Source organism: Dermacentor silvarum, chromosome 6 (genome assembly GCF_013339745.2).
Source record: "Dermacentor silvarum isolate Dsil-2018 chromosome 6, BIME_Dsil_1.4, whole genome shotgun sequence".
NCBI lineage: Eukaryota > Metazoa > Arthropoda > Arachnida > Ixodida > Ixodidae > Dermacentor > Dermacentor silvarum.
In genome coordinates this window covers 114,347,418-114,360,917 of record NC_051159.1, presented here as the reverse complement: position 1 = coordinate 114,360,917, position 13,500 = coordinate 114,347,418, and the positions used below count along the sequence as shown (strand labels likewise).

The window sequence follows — 13,500 nt, the reverse complement described above, 5'->3', positions numbered from 1 at the left end:
TTGTTTTTTTTTCTTTACTCTCAAGAAATCGTGCGGCCTTGAATTTGTAGGTGAAGGTAAATTGTCAATGCCGCTTTCTATATGTGAAAGTCCTAAAGCGTCTGAGAGTTCGTGGGCACTGGCTGCGACGAAATTTGTCGAAAGAGGCGCTGGAGTTGGCACCACGATAACACTCCTGCACCTACATTGATAGTACGGGAGTTTTTGGCACGCAATTCCATCACTTTGCTGGAGCACCTTTCCTACTCGCCGGATTTCATCCGCTGCCAGATTATTGTTCCCCACTTTCAAACTGATGCTCTGAGAGCTGCATTACGGGGATGTGACGACAATTCGAAAGGTAACGACATCTCTGATGAAGCGCTTAACGCTTAACAGAAGGGGGTTTCTGAGGGTGCGGCCTGCAATAGAAGTGTAACCAGCGCATTGTGTATAATGGGGAGTATTTTGAAGGTGACCACAGTGATATATCTGAATGCTCGTGACATGAATAATTTTAAACGTACTGGACAGACCTTTGGGTCAGACCTCGTATATATATATATATATATATATATATATATATATATATATATATATATATATATATAGAACGCTGAAGCTAGTTTATTGCGTGTTGCAGCTACAGGCAAAGCAGACCTTTACGTGTTCTTCTTTCACTTGCGCTCTGCAGTATCATCCCATATATCTAAAGCCTCAAAGTCTGCACAGCAGGTCAAGACACAACAACGTACAAAACCGCTCACTTTGCTCGAGTGCCACTTGCTTAAATTCATCATTTCCTGTTTGAGTGATTCATTTATTGTTTGTGTGCACGAGTGAACGACGGAGAGAAAAAAATTCACACAGAAGCTCCTCTGGGAGTTGTCTAAGCAGGCGTAAACATTGTGCCACTTGCTCATCTCCACGCAGCCCGGTGTCATTATCAGTGTTATGAAACTTGATCCAACCAGCATAAACGACAGCGCTGTGGCGACACAAACTGCTGCGGACGGTGGCGCGAGGTGAATTGATCAGGCAAGCAAACTACCGCAGGTGGCGGGGCCAAGTGCGCTGATGAAGTTCCGATCATTATGATCCGGCATCGCTCTTTAGCGCCTTAACCATCCCCGTCGAACCATTATAAACCGTGACCAGCCGTAATCCAGTGGTGGTTGCGTGCGGCGCGGCTGCGCGAGCCCTTATCTTGAAAGCGATCTGGGATAGGAACACAGTGCGGCGCGTGCTGGTAGCTTCGTGCGCGCTGTGTTATCGCCGCTTAGTTGGCGTTGAAGTGAGAAGCAGCACGAAGGTGAAGCCGCTTGCTGCTGCGCACGCTATCTTGAAACCGATCGTCTTACGGGACGGACGGACGGACGGACGTCTTTTCTCGTTGGGTAAGCATCGAAATGCTCACGCTTTTATAAAATGATACGGGCTAAAACCCCTATATTTATAAAAGTAGCGCCATTCTTAGATCTTGCCGCCACCGCGCTCACCACGGCGCTTCCTCCTCGCCCTCTCTTAGCCGCCTCCTGTCGCCCCAGCCTCCTCCGCTCCCCCATTGGCCAATCCGTGTCACGTGGAAGTTCGCGTCGCGCTTTTGTATATTTTTTTCTTTCCAGCGCGCTCCGACTGCCATTCTCGGGCCTGTGCGACGAAAGTGCTGTACGCACAAATGGATCAAACGTGTTAGGGACAAGAACTTCGTTGTGATGGCATGCTGCTGCGCCTTAAGTTGCCGCAACCGACAAGGCGAGGGCAAAAGGCTTTTTTTGTTTACCATCCGGCGTGCGCAAACGCTTGCTGCACACTTGATATTTGCGCCGTCTCGCATCGTCGCGTTGCTACTTCCAAAACGGCATTATTAAGACCAGTTACTGACTGACGAAGCAAAATCGCGCCTCAAAAACGTCTCCGCAGGGCGCGATCGAACTTTTCCTCGGATTTCCTCTGGTAGCGCGTTAGCTGTCGTCTGCCACGGCAGGCCCGACGCAGGCGGCGCCACTGTCGATATCGCGCCTCGATCGCGCTGGTCGCGCCGAGCGCGATAGTGGAACGGAGGAGGAGGGAAGTGGATGGTGCTACTTTTATAAATATAGTGGCTTTAATACGGGCAGGTGCTGGCACAGTCGAAAACTGCACGATCACAATTAGCCACCCAACGTAATGCCTTCGGCCATGAGATGATATCAGTGTCATGTTGCCGACAATCGGGTACTTACCACGTCCCCAATAGAAGTTTGAGCGAAGGGAATAATTCAGGTGTTCCTCATTTATGCAGCCTCTGAAAACGTCTGATTGTATGTTTCGGTTCTCTTTGCCAATGTAGTTCTCCAGGTAAGTATAGTTGTACGGAGGGCCGTACTTCAATGCTCGGTTGGACGTGGCCATAGGCTGTGGACCAGATTTAGCTTTCCTAGAGTAAGGGTACGACAAAATCGGAAACGCCGGCTTGAACTTTGTCATTTCAACTGTCTCGCAGGTGTCTTCAATCTTCGAGCTCCAACCACTGCTCTCTGGAAGAGAGAGAAAGAGATAGAAATAGGAAGCGAAAGGCGGGGAAGTTCACCGGAAGGCAAACAACCAGTTTGCTATCCTGTACTGGCGAATTGGTAAGGTGATCCACCCTGCAATAACTGAAGACGGCTTCGATTTGGGCTACGTAGTTCGCGTGCAATCAAATACGTACAGGAAGATGTACTTAATGAGGTTGAATCTTAGTTCTAAGCAACTTAACATGCAGGTAGTAAGTGTAGCCGATACTACAATATTGTTTGGTGACTAATTCGCTCACATGGCGAAGTGTACTTCTGCAAGTAATTTCTTCAGTGGGTATCGAAAGATTATACAATGAATAAAAGTCTATAGAAGAAGGTCAAAAATGGCCTGAACCACTTAATTGGCTTATCTTACGTGCTTCAGCCTATTGACTTACTCGTTTTCGCGGGTAAGTCACTTCAGTAACTTCCTCGCATGCAGAATGAAGCTAAATGTGTAAAGGAGAACGAAAGCACATGTTTTGGGTGCAGTAGTGGCATTTACAAAAGTAGCGATTAAACGCCATAACGTGACAATGTGGACATCGGTAATGTGCATAACAGCACACTAAAACCGAAGTGTCAATAATAATAATAATAATAGAAAATGCTGAAACGTATGCGAGAGTGAAAAACATGAGCTGCCATTACAGAACTGGACATTAACATTACAGAGCCTTACAAGTATTGAAGGACCCTGGCCTTACCTAAAAATCATGTCCTGGTGTCAATTTTTTTGTTTAGCTCAGCTAAAGGTGAAGGACAAAAGCAAAGTTTCAACTGTGCGTTGCAGCTAAGGCTTAGCTGTGGGAGGAAAGTAGTGCAGTGTGACGCAGTTATGGGCTTTCCCGCACGCATCTTGGCTGCTGAAAGTACTACCAAATTCCCATTTTACTGACCTATAGCTAGACCAATTACTAGACTAATACATATACCAGCACATAAGAAAAAACACCGCATATCCACGGGGTGAATGATGATGAGTGGGCGAAGCTCCGGAGGGAATCATCGGTGAACCGTGAATCTTCCGTGTAATTCGCCCAGTCTCGCCGCACTAAATCGAACGATTGACTTCCACCAATGACACGCGCCATATGTGACGTCATTCCTATTTTATAACAGCGCCCTTCATTATAATTGCACCATCTCCCGCTTAAGGGGACGCTAGCACAAACGCGTTAGAAACGTGCAGTAATCTCTAGTAAGGGGGAGCGGACACAGCGTCTTACGCAGCCGTTTACACATGCCGGAACGTGCACCGCGTATGCCGACGCCATCGCATGACTGCTGAGAGAGTATAACCCCCGTATAACTCTTCTAGTACACTGTACCCCGTATTCATAAACGCTCCTCGACTTGAACTTGACTTGCCATCGCCTTCAACGTGTTTCGAACGCGCTGCCCAAGGCGGTGGCAAGTCAAGTTCAAGTCGAGGAGCGTTTATGAATACGGGGGTAAGGCGGAGAGGCCACAGCGTCTTACACCAGCTTCTTACATGGGCCGTAACGCGCTAGCACAAGCGCGTTAGAAACGCGCAGTCTTTCGTTAATGTTGGGTATTTATTGTCATCGTGGTGCGTGTGTCCGTGTGTGCTTCGTGGCGTAGTGGTTAGCGCCGCGCGTTCGGAAGTGAGGTCCCTGGTTCGATTCTGCGCTACGGACACAACTTTCGGAATTTTTTTTTTCATAAAAGTAGACGTGGCTACCTACTACTACTACTACATACTACAGAGGAGGGACAGATCCACACCCTAAGGAGCTTAGCCCCTAAAAAGAGCGATAGAGAAAGAAAGGGAGGGATGACTCAACCGGACACCTTGCACTCACCTGCTCTGGATAGTCGATACGACGTGACAGTCCCTCTGCCGTAATCATAGATGTCGACAAACTCTACCCCTAGAACAGACGCTAATATTTTCGCTCTCTTTCCCTTGTAGTCAAAGTACTCTTCAACCCACGCTGGGTGGTTGGCAGTCGATGCTGGTCATTTCGTACTTCGCGATGTAGCTGTGGCCAATTTCAGGTGGCTTCGGCTGGTCGCCGCCACCTTGACAAAATGTGAAATCATGAAATCCACGACATAGAAGGGATAATTGAAGCAGGGCACTAGTGACGAAAACAAAATTCATATGCGGATTCGCGCACTATAGTAATCAGTGGAGGAGAACCTTCTGGACGGATTCTATCGCGCTCTCAATAACGAGACGCTTTTATTAAGGCGAACTCCTTATATGTCTCATGAGTCAGTCGAGCTTGAGCGAAAACGCGTAGGCGACACGGAAGGAACAAAAAGGCTACGAACCCTCGACCTTTGGTGGGAGTCGAAACCAAGACCTTTGGTGTTAATGACGGTGAAGTTAATTAAGGTACAGTTAATTAAGATAGAGTTAATTAAGGCACTCGTACCCACGACAGTGGGTGGGAGTCGAACGCTCGACCTTTGAAATTAAGGGGGATTGCTAAGCGAAGTGCACTAAGCGAATTAAGAGGATGAGTACGCGAATTAAAAGGGATGACGAAGCGAAGAAGATAAAGCGAGTTAAGGCGGATGTGTACGTCATGTGCCCGTCTTTAAAGCATCGGCACTTGGGCTTTAAACTTGAAGTCGCCTTAGGGATAACATAAGAGACCCTGTGAATGCTTCTTTCAGTGCAGGTATAATTCCAAGTAGGGGTGTGTGCTGAGAAGTACGAATGGTAACGCTTGATGTTTAAATCGTCTGCACCCCTTGTAAATGCATGGTATGCCTCACCTCCCGATAGAGACGTTGTTAAATGTGCTTTGGTAACGCATTAAACTCGAGTACACTCCTGCTAAGAGGAACTCGAAGGGAGTGGGAAATCTGTTCGTGTCATCAGAAGCTTGTCTTAAATGATGCGATCTGGAAAGCAAGATCTACATTCTTGTTGCGTACAAGTACATATTCGTCTTGAACACAACTCCCGAGGGTGTTCTCCCCGGGAGTTGTGGTGGAAGGTCGTGTTCAAGGCCGAGAGGCAAACTTCGATGTGAATCGAAGTTTCAGGGTTAACAGTGCTGGTGAGAAGAAAAATTTGGACAAAGCTCTTATTTTTCTATATCTGTGTTGCTAACTTTGATAATTGATAATTTTGGCATATTGAACATGGTTACTGCATGCCCACGTTAGCTGGTATGCGCCGACACACAATGGTGATCTAAATAACATTTAAAAGCGTGTTGGTGTCATTTCACGCGGCCGCTGAGATCGTAACCGAGCCACAGTTCGCGTCATTCTTTATTATATAAATATTTCCCTCGCTCCATTTTCTTAAGCAGTGCGGTCATGACAGTTGTGAGATCAACGTAAGCACCAGTGCTATGGTGCACGTGCGAGCTAGGATATCAAAAGCGACAAAAAGGGTTGAGTTACCGTAATTTGGAAAGATGTATATATCCTCATGTTCTTCTGTGCAACGGTTGCTGGAGTACGGGATGTAGCAATGAACTCTCAGAAGTGCCGCGCACACCGCGACACATTTTAGCCTGCGTCATCAGAAGAAACGGACGAAAACGAGTACATGAAAAAAATAAATAAACAAAAGCGTTGTTCACAGCTTCAGCACCATACTTAGATTTAGGTGCACGTTAAAGAACCCCAGGCGGTCGAAATTTCCGGAGTCCCCCACTACGGCGTGCCTCATAATCAGATCGTGGTTTTGGCACGTAAAACCCCATAATTTAATTTTTTAAAGCTTCAGCACCACATACCGCTATGTCTTACTGTCTAAAATTTGCCAAAAACGAAGACGCATGCTCTGGTGAGGAACATTACGTGGTGGTATGCATGTACGACCAACAGCACAATTTTGCGCGAGTGATGTACATTGCAGGCTTTACTCCATTTATTTCAAGGTAGGAGCGGTTGAATATTTGTTTAGATTGCGTACAAGGAAACGCACTGAAGTGACGGGCATTGCTTGTCATTGCGCCTTCGTCGATACTCTATTATTCACCGTTCTTCCCCTTTCTCGTCCACTTCGAAGCTCATGTTTCCGACCCTGCAGAGGCTGATATCGGAACAAACTGACGTCGCCGCTCTGTAAACTGCGTCTAAGACCGCATTTAAAGCGTATAATTTTGGCATATTGAACATGGTTATTATTATAACGGCATTTCTTGAGAAGAACTATTACAATAATTACGCAGTATAAGTAGAAAATGAACATAAACTGTAATTCAAAATTGTGATATTGTCCGTTTTGCATTTTCTATCAGTACCAGTACGCTGCTTGGATTGCTCTGTCTAGTTTTCTTACTGATGCTGCGGAGTTATAAACTTACCACTCCAAATTCTTGCGACTTCTGCAACTTGTTTTGTAAAATTGTTTGAGGGCATAATTTGTGGCGGTGACATAAAGCAGTTGGCTTCCTTCTCACGCACCAAATTTCGTTCAAGTTGATTTGTATTGACGGAGTGTGCTGGTCTGGGCTGGTTGGTACATAATTGGGACGGGAACAAACAGCGCTTGAACGGGACGAAGTGAGTACGACTGACAAGGCGCCAGACAAGGCGCTGTCTTGTCGGTCGTACTCCCTTCGTCCCGTCAAAGCGCTGTTTGTTCTTGTCACCCATTGATTTGTATAATTGCTTACTGCGAGCATCTCCACGTCTAAACCACATGAATGCCAAGACCGTTGGCACGACAGCGAGGATCAGTGCAGAATGACGACAATGGCCACGTGACGACGGTTTCCCGCCACATTGCAAGTTGTTCGGCGTTATGGGTGCTTGCGTGTTACTTGCGAACTCTTAGAGACAGCACTTCATGACTGAGCCGGGGTTCAAACACACGGTCAGATACACGTGCACTATAACTTCGAGACAGGGTTTCCTACACTTACCAAAACATTGCCGATGGCCAAAAATCTCCTCGTTCAATTGGCACGTCTCCACGTTTCAATACTTGCCCGAGTTTTTCGGTGACGCCGCTGTTTTTCCACTCCCGTTACGCTGACTGATGACCTTCTGAAATGCGACAATACAACCTTCATATATATATATATATATATATATATATATATATATATATATATATATATATATATATATATATATAAACACCACCCAAGCACTCCGTACAGATGGTTAACCAGCGAAGCCGAAACGTGCGGCCCCGGTGTTTAGCAGTGGGTTAATCCCGACGCTGTATTGAAGCGTTTCTCAATTATTGGTTACATATTTGTGTTTCTAGTGGAACGCAATCGCCAATGGCGGGCGGATGCTGCTAACCACGACGCCGAGCTAACTCGAGATATCGAACGCATACGACAACGGCGAGCCGAGGAAGCGGCGTTGCGGGCAGAGCAGCGTCAACGTGGCAATGGCGGGAACGCGTTCGCTAACGACGTCACTAACGGCGCTGCCAATGGCGCGCGCTTCGGTGCGACGTAGAGAACGACGTAACTGACGGCGCAGCCAATCGAGACGTTTATTGAAACATGGGACGAACGGTTTTTCGTTTCGCCTAGCCATATACAGCTTTCACTGTAATAATCGCGGATGCAGTAAGTTACTCATTATAATAAACAGCAGGGCCGGTGCCAATTCAATGCTTACGATTTCTATGACAAAAAAAAAAAGAACTAACATAAAAAGCAGCAAAACAATAGCAATCCGTAATAATAAACATACATGCCTTCTCGGAGTGATCAACGAACTAAAGTACCAGCTGCATACGTCTGCACGGCTGTTGCGTCACTAAGCTTCAGATGAATACTGGCGAACCTTGGCGTCACCTGCCTTCGGCACATGTTCTGTATTTCCTCTGTTGTAGGTCCTGTTGCAAGACCTGAATGACTGGGGTCTTCTAGTAGCGTAAGTTTGAAATTGAATCGAATATGGATAGTCGAGAAAAACTATCTCCGAATATCGAATCGGATACCGAATATCTGCGATCTTTCAAACTAGGGGAAATATAAAAGTTTTGAGGAGTCCATCAGTAATAAAAAACAGAATTACTTACATCATTAGATATATGTAATACTGTTCGGAACACGACGTTCAGAAAACTCGGGAACTTGTAAATAAGAAAAAAGCTAAATGTGATCGTATTTGACGCAACGTGACACAGAATACAGGTGTCCGCAAGTTTCTACATTCGTAGAAGTAGCTAAGTGAACTGATACCACAGCACTGTAAATCGTTGCAAATCGTAAAACTTTGTTAGAGTGTTTAAATAATGAATTGCTTCACCTAACTCAAGAAAAAGAATTAAGCTGCCTAGAAGAGGTACATCCTTATCGAAATAATGATAATTATTGAGCACGACTAAGCTACTTCACGTGTTGGCTTCGAGACTGGGGACTAGCTGCGCACCAATGGACCACGGTTCCCATACAGCAGAATCATCAGGAGCACTCATTACTTGCGTCGGTCTTTCTCCCTGTGGACTCCAGTAAATGTCATCCCTTATTATTGTATATAAAATAAAAACGAATATTCGGCAACTTCCAGTAGTGAATCTTCGAATAGAACACGAGTCGAATAGTGAAAACTATTCGATTTATATTCAATGTTTGAATATTCGCACACGCCTACTTGTTCACCAACCTGTTAACAGTAGCGTAATTGACGCTTCTACGGTTTTGCCCTCTGTTGATGGGCGCATAAACACTTTTATTGAGAATGACGAAAGCAATTTTTGTAATTAGAGAGTCGCTTTAGTGTGAAATTCCAGCTACAACAGCCCTCTTTCTGGGTTCTGCATAGTTCATTATAACATGGTTGTATAGCGTGCTATGACAGGCTGTTGTACAAACACAGAAAAGAAACAAAAAAAATGGTGTGTTTAGCTTTGGTTAACCCTGGTTGATAGCGAAAGCTTCACTGCCCTGGCTAGGCCCATTGTCGAGCTGGGGCCGAGGTGTGGTTTCGCAATGATATACAGACATGTTAGCAATGAATACAGTGTTTATTCATCATTTTTTATGCCTATGAAGACACTGCGGTGATCAGTAAAGTAGTGAGACTTGGTTGTCAACTCGCAGTCGGGCCCAACTCTACTCGGGCAACGGCGGCAATGCCTCCTTTCAGGGCTCCGTAAAGGCCTAAATATAGTCCGACGTAGCGTGAACGCGCGCACACGTTATGTCACGTTGGCGAGAACAACAGCGGCTATAATTCGACCGATGGTTCGACGTACTGGCGCCGCCAACGTAACCGGACGCGAGGCCAATGCGCTCCGACGCGCCCGGGGTCTAATGACGCTCGTCCGCGTGCCGCTAACGTCGGACTATAAACACGCCTTAATGCTCTCCTGTAGTTTGACCTCTAGCTGTCAAGGTGAAAGCTATTGAGTCGCCGACGGCTGCCCGAGGTAGTGTAATGAAGCTTTCGCTTCAAAAACGAAAAAAAAAACTTGAATATTAAAAGGATGAGTATATCTGTTCCTTCATCTACATCCAGCCATAATTACCTAATGAAAATTGGACTTCTGTCTGGTCTGCTTATCGTTATCATGAACCGCAGAGAGGGAAGCACATCACTGGCGTAAATCGCACCATCAACCTCTCTGTCACTGCCTTGTCACTTTTTTACAGGGCAGCAACCAGAATAGGTGCGCTCTGCGTTCATACGGGGCTCGTTTGAGAGCACTGCAATCGGAGGTCCGCAAGCGGGCACACACACACACACACACACACACACACACACACACACACACACACACACACACACACACGCACACGCACACACGCACGCGCACGCACGCACGCACGCACGCACGCACGCACGCGCGCACACACACACACACACGCACGCACGCGCGCACACGCGCGCACGCACGCACGCACGCACACGCACGCACGCACGCACGCACGCACACGCACGCACGCACGCACGCACGCACACGCGCACACACGCACACACACGCGCACACACGCGCACACACGCGCACACACGCGCACACACGCGCACACACGCGCACGCACACACACACACGCGCACGCACACACACACACGCGCACACACACACACACGCGCACACACACACACACACACACACACACACACACACACACATACATATATATATATATATATATATATATATATATATATATATATATATATATATATATAATATAGATTCCGTGAGCTTTTTTAGGAACGCAGAAAAATTGATTACTGAAGAAGCAGGGTGATAGAATTTGGTGAATCGAATGTTTTCTAGAAGGCTCTGCATCTTTTTTTTTGGAAGTCCTGCTTTGAGGTTAATGTTTCAAAAGTTGGTAATTATTCTTGAATAAAAATTCGGTCATGTAAATACAAGAAATAGCGGGACTTGCTCCATACAATAGCCAACAACGTGCGCTTGGGCGTGCCCACCTAGACTGCTTCGTAATATATTTAAACCAATGGATCAGCATGATTAGTAACTCACAACCTCACCAAATGGAGGTTTCTGGCGCTGGACCACCAATACAGCACTGCGACATTTTTAATGATACGGGACACACAGGAACAAATTCCAAGGACCTTATTTCCCTAAGCATCGCATGGTGCTGCCGCAACGTATTAACGCGATAGCGTTAAGGGCCCCGTGTTGAAGAAAATCTGGCGTCGGCACAGGCGTGTGATGTCGGCGTCCGTGGCGGAAAAAATCATCCGCAACCACCCCGACCGCGCAGGCCCTCCGTGTGGCGCAAAGTGTTAGTGCAGGAGAAAACCATTCCGAACCACCCCGAGCGCGCAGGGCCTTCGTCGTGGTGCAAGGTGTTAGTGAACAAAAATTGAATTTCTCACAGTGAAATCCACCTAAAAATGGTAAAGTGCAACTTAAGCACAGCCTACAGACATGGTGGCGTCGGACTGTTATTTCAATGTACGAGAAAACATAATTCTGTTGCGAGGAAACTCAAACACAAACCTCTTTGCCAGCATTTCTACCATAACACCAGCTCACTCTGGGAGCCTACTTGCGAAAATCTTATCCAGATGGCGCTGGCATCCTCGGCAGGTTAGGCTAGCCTACATACGGCAGGTCAAATTGGGACTTGGCCTGCCAAATGCGTTTTGGACATGCGCGCGCGTCGGGGCAATAGCAAACAATTATTAAAATAATGAAAGAAGGCCCTAGGGCCTTCCCATTTTAATATAACACGACTTATATTGCCCCTGGAAAAACGTTACCCAGCAATGCATTTCTGTTTAAAAGTGAAGCCGACTTTAAGGGGATCGGTGTAAGCTTGGTCTTTGTAAGCTGACTTTCCCACGTTCTGTATTGCAGTGAATGAAGCCTACTTGCCGGATGCGAACGATGCGATGAGAATGGGTCCCGATAAGGCTATCGCGTTCTACTCTTAAAGGCGAAGCATAAGCGTCCTCCAATATTTTTTTACCCGCGCACGGCCTAGGTATAGCTCAGAACAGGCCCCCCGTGGAACTGATGCAAACAATGAATTTTTAGAATAAGCCCACTTTAGTTTGACTACTGAAGTAATCCTTTTTCAAGCGCGAATTTTGGCGCAATCATGCACGCAGCACAGCACCAGCCTCATTCTATCGCACGGAATTTTTTGATTAAATAAAAGAGTACCTTACAACTGCACAAATATAAAGAGCCAATCGATTCTCTTTTTGAACGCAGTCAGAAGTAGGCGTTGCGCTTGAGACCTCGCCCCGTCTATATAAAATATGACTATATGTTATTCATGCATACATCTGTGTATCAGCGGTTTATTGCTTTTTACTTTGCAATATCTCAATTACCATGGTTCCACTTTATGCGTATTTGCCCCAGACATCGACACTCATATGCGCGTATGTACGCATACTTCGGTAGAGGGTGAAATGGTGAAGGATAAATGTTAAGGTATTTAGCAGCACTTACCGCACTATGGGGCCTCCATCACATGCAGGGTGAAAGTATGAGTCCGAAGGAAACAATGCGCACCTATGCGAAGAAGATTCGTGTGCAGTTTTATATTGCGCATTTCAACAACCCCAAACAATGGCTGTGCTCAGCCGGTGTAGCCTTCCGATTGTCTACGTGAGATATCGCTGATTAAAAGATAACATTCTCACTTCTCACAGATCACAATTGAACGTTCTTTATCTCTGTCGTCCGTCTAGCGTTGACCGGATGGAGATGTCCCATAAAAAAAAGAAAAAGCCGGCTCAATAGCGCTCCACTACAGAAGAAAAAAACAACAAGAAAATTCGACAGCTTCTCTGCTCATTCCTAAGGAGCACGTACACATGCAGGTCTGTGTGTGTGCATCTCTCTCTATCACTATCTTTCTCTGTGCTTGTGCGTATGTGGTTGTAATTGCAAATAAATAATGTAGAGTTTTATAGGTGAGGAGCTGTACGCCTGTGCCTCAAGATACCCATTAATGTTTCTGGTTCGAGGACTTGCTATTGAAATCTGCTTTCTCCGTTTACTACAATCGCGAGGGCGTTACAGCGGAGATTCAGCGCTGGTTGTCCACACGGCAGAGGGGCAGATGGAAGGGAGGAGGAATATACGGAAAGACAGGGCGGCGGCTAAGCCAAGCGGCCTCTGAAATCGCGCAGACTATTACCCAGGTTGGTTAAACAAATTAATAAATTCCAGATCTTACGTGCGAAAACAACAATTTAGTTACGAGGCACGCCATATAGTCGGGGACACCAGAATACGTTTGTCCAGCTGCGGTTCCTTAAGGCGCGCCTAAATCTAAGTACACGAACGCTCCTGAGTTCCTTTGTGTGTGTATGTTTTTTTCAAAATCTCCCTCTCTTTCTATAGTGTGTGCATTTTTCTTTATCTTTCTGTCTCGCCTTACTTCTTCCCCAGTGCAGGGTAGCAAACTGGATATCTACCTTCCGGTTAACCTCCCTGCCTTTCGCATCTCATTTATCTCTCTCTCTCTCTAAGTACACGAACGATTTTTACCTTTTGGCCCCCATCAAAGTGAGCCCGCTGGAGCATGCGTCAAACGGGAGACCTCGAGCCCAGCATCAGAACGCCATAACCACT

At 46.4% G+C, this 13,500-nt stretch overlaps 2 long non-coding RNA genes across 2 annotated transcripts in view; one reads left to right on the top strand and one right to left on the bottom strand.

Moving 5' to 3' along the window:
• LOC119455867 (uncharacterized) overlaps window positions 1–13,500 on the top strand; it is a 44,326-nt gene that overhangs the window by 17,786 nt on the left and 13,040 nt on the right. Inside the window, exon 2 of the long non-coding RNA XR_007467540.1 lies at window positions 2,465–2,599. This is a non-coding gene — a long non-coding RNA (uncharacterized LOC119455867). The remainder of the gene's footprint in view (window positions 1–2,464; window positions 2,600–13,500) is intronic.
• LOC119455868 (uncharacterized) lies at window positions 2,211–12,476 on the bottom strand. Its single transcript, XR_005193023.2, has 5 exons — window positions 12,370–12,476; window positions 7,382–7,505; window positions 5,910–6,022; window positions 4,346–4,565; window positions 2,211–2,498 (listed from the first exon to the last, which is right to left on the bottom strand). It is a non-coding gene; the product is annotated as an uncharacterized LOC119455868 (long non-coding RNA).